Source organism: Heterocephalus glaber, unplaced genomic scaffold (assembly GCF_053883595.1).
Source record: "Heterocephalus glaber isolate CG9 unplaced genomic scaffold, H.glaber_assembly_v1.0 deba00001579, whole genome shotgun sequence".
Classification (NCBI taxonomy): Eukaryota; Metazoa; Chordata; class Mammalia; order Rodentia; family Bathyergidae; genus Heterocephalus; species Heterocephalus glaber.
This window is the reverse complement of record NW_028258360.1, coordinates 3,153,378-3,159,378: the sequence shown is the minus strand read 5'-3', so window position 1 is coordinate 3,159,378 and position 6,001 is coordinate 3,153,378.

Here is a 6,001-nt window from a genome sequence, read left to right as displayed (position 1 = left end):
GGGTCTCAAAACAAACTAAGTGGGAAAACATCTACTTAGAGTATAAACGGGGACCTAAGAGATCACAGCTGCAACAGTGACCTCAGGGGAAGGGAAGGATATTCCTTGAAAGACCTGTTAGTCATAGAAATGTAACGCAAGACCTCATTCAGTGTCATCTTGGTGTGTGCCCCCTTCCTGCTCGAAGGTATATTTTCTCTCTCCCTCGCAAACTATAATTTTGGAATAAGTTTGTATGCAGTCATGCATCAAAGACATAAAGAATTGATGTGTGCGGCCAGCTCCTCCTGATTTACGACCTTTCACTGTGAGCTTCCCAGTGACAATTAGGTAAAAGTGAATTAGAATCACAATGAGATATGATTATATACTTATCAAAAGAGCCAAAATGTAAAAGACTGAACACACCAAGTTGCGGTAAAGACGTGGGGAAAGTGGAACTCTCCTACACTCACAGGATATAAAGTGATGCAGCCACTTTGCAAAACAATTTGGCAATTTCTTAGAAAGCAAACATATATCTAATACAGTATGTGATGCAGCCATTTCAGTTCAAGATATTTAAGTGAAAAGCAAGTTCATATGTGTTCATACAAAAATTTGCACAGGAAGGGTCATAGTCACTTAATTTTTAATAGTCCTAAATGGAAAATAACCAAAATGATCAATACAGATATGTGGGTGAAACTCAAAGTAATTATATTGAGTGGAAGAAAATGGACAATAATGACAGTGAAGTGTTACATGAAAGTGTAAGAAATCTATGCTAGTCTTTACTGTGAAAGATGATCAGTAGTTGCCTGGAGAGATGGGGATGAGGGACAGTAGAAGTAGGCACCATGGGCACTTGGGTGTCCATCCCTCCTGCAGGCTCCTGTGAGGAAGTAAACACGGCCTCTTTGCAGAGAATTCTGATGGATATGAGTCCTGTGTGACCCACTGCTAGGGTTTCCTTAAACCTTTGAGGGTCTCTCCTGACTGTCCCTGGTCACATTTCCAGGAGGGAGGCAGGTCCATGCTTAACTTTCACACAAGTGTTTCTTCAGGGTCACATAGGTGCCCCTGGAAAGAAAATCTTGTCTATAATTATTGGGGTTGACTACATGGGACCTACGTGAGTCTGAGAGCACATCAGGGTTGACACTGGCTCTGAAACAGCCTCCTGGCTGGCTGATGGGCCTTCCTGCTTCAAGGAGTGCTCATTTTTTAACGGGTGAACTGAAGGCTGTTGCTGCTGCCAGACCTGTTTGTCCTTAATACTTGTCTTTTGTCTGCCCCAGAAAGTGACTGAGAAAGGGAGTGAGGAAGACATCCAGACAAGCAAGCCGGTGTTCGTACAGGAAAGGCAGGAGCTGGAGCTGTGCCTGGCTGATTCCCCTTGATTTCTCTGTCAGGTGAAGGAGAAGGGTGAGCAAACTGTGGTCAGCCATCTTTCATGGGATCGCAAACCAGCGGTATTAAATAGGAGGGCACTAGGGGTGCCTGCTATGAGTATGGGTCTCCAGGAGCTTTTGTTCTAAAATACAAAGCTTATTAGGCCTTGCCTTTTCTGGGCCTTGTGGGATCTGAGGGTGTCCCTCTAATGTTTGGGTTGCTTTCCCTTCATGGCTACAAAATAGTTACTTGCAGTTTTAACTAGAGCCCAAGAACAAACCAATCGTGGCTCACACCAGGTGTGACCACACCAGGGGACTGACAAGCCCAGATCTTCTACACAGGCATCTGGCCAGAGGTGGCCTCCCATTGTCAGAGACTGACTGGCACAACCATTAATCTCAGGCTCATAGCTCAAAGGAGCCAGGAGGGTGAGTCCAGAGGGTCCTAGCACATCCCTACCAATGACGCCCCTTTCCTCAGAGTCATCCCCTCTGCCACTTATGGGCAGAAAGTGCAAGGATGTAACATTTGGACTCCTACCATACAACAGCAATGTTGATTAATTTTAGGCCTTATGAAAGAAAGATCAATTTCATAGGCCTGTTGAAAGGGACTTTTGCTTGTATCTATTTCCGCATGGGACCACTCAAGAGAACAAAACCACCCAATAATTTAAAAAAGGAAAATTGAATATAAAGAATTAAGCTTAACAGGGGATGAGAAGATTGAGGGAAAAGAATGCAGAACTAGCAAATGTAAGGATCGGCCAGCACAGAGGAGCTGTGCTCTTGTGCTGGTCCCACTCACTGGAAGTCTGCAGCACAGGGTGCCAGGAGAGCTGTATGTGGGGAAGAACTGAGCTACCAGGCTATCCAGGCTTGCTGGCTGTCATGCCCCTGGGAGGCACGACTCCAACGCCAGCAGTGACCTGGTGGGTATTGAAGGGCTAGGAGAAACTCCTCCAACCAAGAAAGTCAACTTTGACCAGGCCTGACCCTGGATTCTGGCCCTCTCACAACCTGCACCGATGTTCCTTCACTCTCCTGTGAGCCTTCCACCCCTGACCCTCTCACTGTTCACTCTGGACCTGTGGATTGCCTGGAACCCAAGCAAGGCCTGCATGAGGAAGGGTCAGAAGGCTGCTGAGGCCACCTACCTGGCTGTTCCTGATCACTATCTGCTCCTAGACCCTGACCTCCATCGAATGGACCTTTTTATATATAAAACAATAAAGAATTTTCTCTCAGAAAAATAAATAACTAAAAAGGTCTCCCCAGGGAGAGCTCTGCAGGAGGGATGAATAAAAACTTATACTACCCACAAAGAGTGATGATCCTGTCAGTGATGACGCTTGTATTTCATACTGATGCTGTATTTTACTGGCTGGAATTTCCAAATAATGTTAAATAATACTGAAGACAGAAACTTTCTTAAAATAGTGTTTTTCTTTTCTTACACACATAGGCTGCATTCTAGTGACATTTATAATGAATTGAAGGAAACCTGTCCTCCTTATCTTCCTCTGTGTGTTGTACATACACAGATATGTAACAAGGAATTGATTAGTTTGTGACCTTAGCAGATGTAACATGTGGGACACATTGGACTCCTGTGTCTTCCTCACATCAAATATCAGGGCTTCTCAGCTCCATCCACCTGGCCAAGGACACACATGGCTGGACCCATATTCATTGTTACAGAACAGGCAGAAAGGATGAATTTGGAACAGAGAGACATTAAGTCCATGACTAACTCAGTGTATCTTTTGGGAGGGGTCTGTTCTTGTATCTATATCTTATTTTTAAAATGATATATTATTATTTCTATTATTATTATCATTATTATTTTTGTTATTACTGTGATGATGGGGCTCAGACCCAGGGCTTTACGTATGCTGGCAAACCCTCTACTACTGAGCTAAACCCTTATTCCATGTATAAATCTATTTTAAAAGCTGGAAGCAAATATGGTAAAATATTAAGATTCTAAATACCAGGAGTTTTGGTGTGTATTACATTACTTTTTTACCAATTACCCGCTTTAAGTTTAGAGAAGGAAATCTTGGTGCAAAAAGTGATCAGTGTATTACTGAAGCTTGAGAACCTGGAGCTATCATTCAATTTCTCTGCTTCTAACAAAGTGATCTACATCAGCTCTTTAAACTTGCAGGATTTGAGTTCTGTTGAGGAAATAGAAAGAAGTCATTCCCATTGCTCATTCACACACTTTGTTCACTCTTTAAGCACTCAGTGAGCATCTTTTCCATGCCAGTAGTTCTACCAGGTCCAAGGTTTTAACCCTTATGTTCCTCACAGTTCAGTGGCTGAGAGAGAAATTCTCAGATAATCCCACTCTGCCACCAAAAGGAGAACACAGGACCAGAGCTGAGCAAGAGAGGGTTCTCGGAGACCCCGTGATGCAGGCGGTGGCTGACCTAAAGGAAACAATGAGAAGAATGTGGTCAAGAAAGGAGGCATTTTCCAGGGAGAAAAACAATTGTTTAGGAAAGAAAGTCTAGCTCTGTTTTTTGCCTATAAAGTAGTGAAATCAAGAGAATAGGGGAAAAACACTACACAGCAGCGTCTATAAGAATGAGGCATCTTCTAGATAATGACTGAAGCTGGATGGTGTTAAAGCATTTACAAATGATCGATGATCCTCTGCTCCCATTGAGCCAGGGCAGCTGAAAAAGAGAGGTGCTATCTGGGTCTCTGTCACTTTCCAGGTTATCTGTGAATGCTGAAGGTTTCAGTGCTTTGGTGAAAACTGCACAAATTGCAGACTAGGATCAACACAGCTGGGGACAGGCGACACAGACACCTTAGGTGAGATGCATGCTTTGTGGAGTTCATCTCCTCTAAAGTGGAAGCAAGACAACACCTCGGTGCTCTGTCCTGCCTCTCTTGGGCTTCCAAAGAGATGCTTCAGGCTAAGGGTGCTGTTCCCCACATGTGTAATTGAGTATTTCCGATCTTACTGTCTCTATATTGAGGCATGCGACAAGCTTTTCCTTTGGGAGAAGCCGCTGAGCCATTATTCCAGTGCCCACAGTGATTCATACGTCTGGAATGAAATGATGACCCCACCCTGGAACTACAGATGATGCCAATGTCATTGCTGTGCCGGGCAGAGGACCAGGGCTGTAACTAATCAGTGATCTTCCACACATGTGTAAAGCACTTAAGCTGCCCTGCGATTCAGGGTTTCAACTTGCACCGACTTGACGATTGAATTCTGATTTCCACGCAGGGTTTTCTATTAACATCATGAGAAAGGATTAGTAAAATATTACCCTGTTGGAATTTTTTCCTCAGAGAACTGAAATGGAACTTACCTATTATTGTAGTGAAAGTCTCTTAACTAAAATGTTAAATCTTATTTTTGTTGTTATTATTTACTTTTATTATTTAGGAAGTTTTTAGAAAAGATTTTATTTTTACAGCAGTTTTAGGTGACAGCAATATTGAGTGGAAAATACAGAGAATTCCCATATTATATTCCATGGACCACACAAGCCTCCACCCTACTATCAACATCCAGCACCAGGGTAATGCATTTTTAACAATCAATGAACCTGTATCAATGCAGCATTATCACTCAGACTCTATGGTCCATATTAGGGCTCACTCTTAATGTACTTTCTATGTGTTTGGACAAAGGTATACCATATAGCCAACATGACAGTATCACACAGTGTAGTTCCACTTCCCAAAAAATCTTCTGTGTTCTTTATTTTCCCTCATTCCGCCATCCCTCCACTTCTAGTAACTACTGGTTCTTTTATTACCTCCATGGGGTTGTTTCTTTTTTTTCTTTTTTTTTTTTTTTGTTTGCCTTTTCCAAACTGTCATATAGTCAGCTGGAGTCATGAAATACATAGCCTTTTCAAACTGGCTTCTTTCACTTACTAATGCGCATTTAAGGGTCTTCCATGCTTCACATGGATTGGTTGGATATTTCTTTTTTTAAAATCATCTATTTACACTGTAATTCAGAAGAATTAAGAATTGTGTTTTCACTTAAAGAAATGATCTAGTAGCACAGAATATTTCTTGAATTTATAGTTTAAAAAAGTAAAGCTACGTTTTAGCACTGAGTAATGATCCATTGAATGTAATACAGTTTAGCCCTTCCCCTACAGTAGGACGTATTTGTTGCTTCTAAGTTTTGGTAATTGTAAGAAAAGCTGTTTTAAATATCAGTGTACAGGTTTTTGTGCGGACATAACTTTCCAGCTCATTTGGGGAAATATGAAGTGTGATTGCTGCACCCTATGGTAAGTGTGGGTTTAGGTTTATAAGAAACCATCCAACTGTCTTCCAAAGTGGCTGCACTATTCTGCATCCCCACCAGTAATGCATGAAACTTCCCGTTGTTCTCTTCCTCTCCAGCGCTTGGTGATGTCAGTTCTCTGGACTTGGCCTGTTTAAGATATGTAAGTAGCATCTTTTTGTTTGTTTACTTTTTCTTTATTCATTAATTTTATTGCTACATTTTAGGTACACCTTATGATCACATTCATCATTGGGAACTTGTACCTTTACATGATATATCTTGGTTCTTATTTTTCCCCATTCCCCTGCCCACCTTTCCCTGTTTACAAAGACTTTGTTTCTGTTTTGTC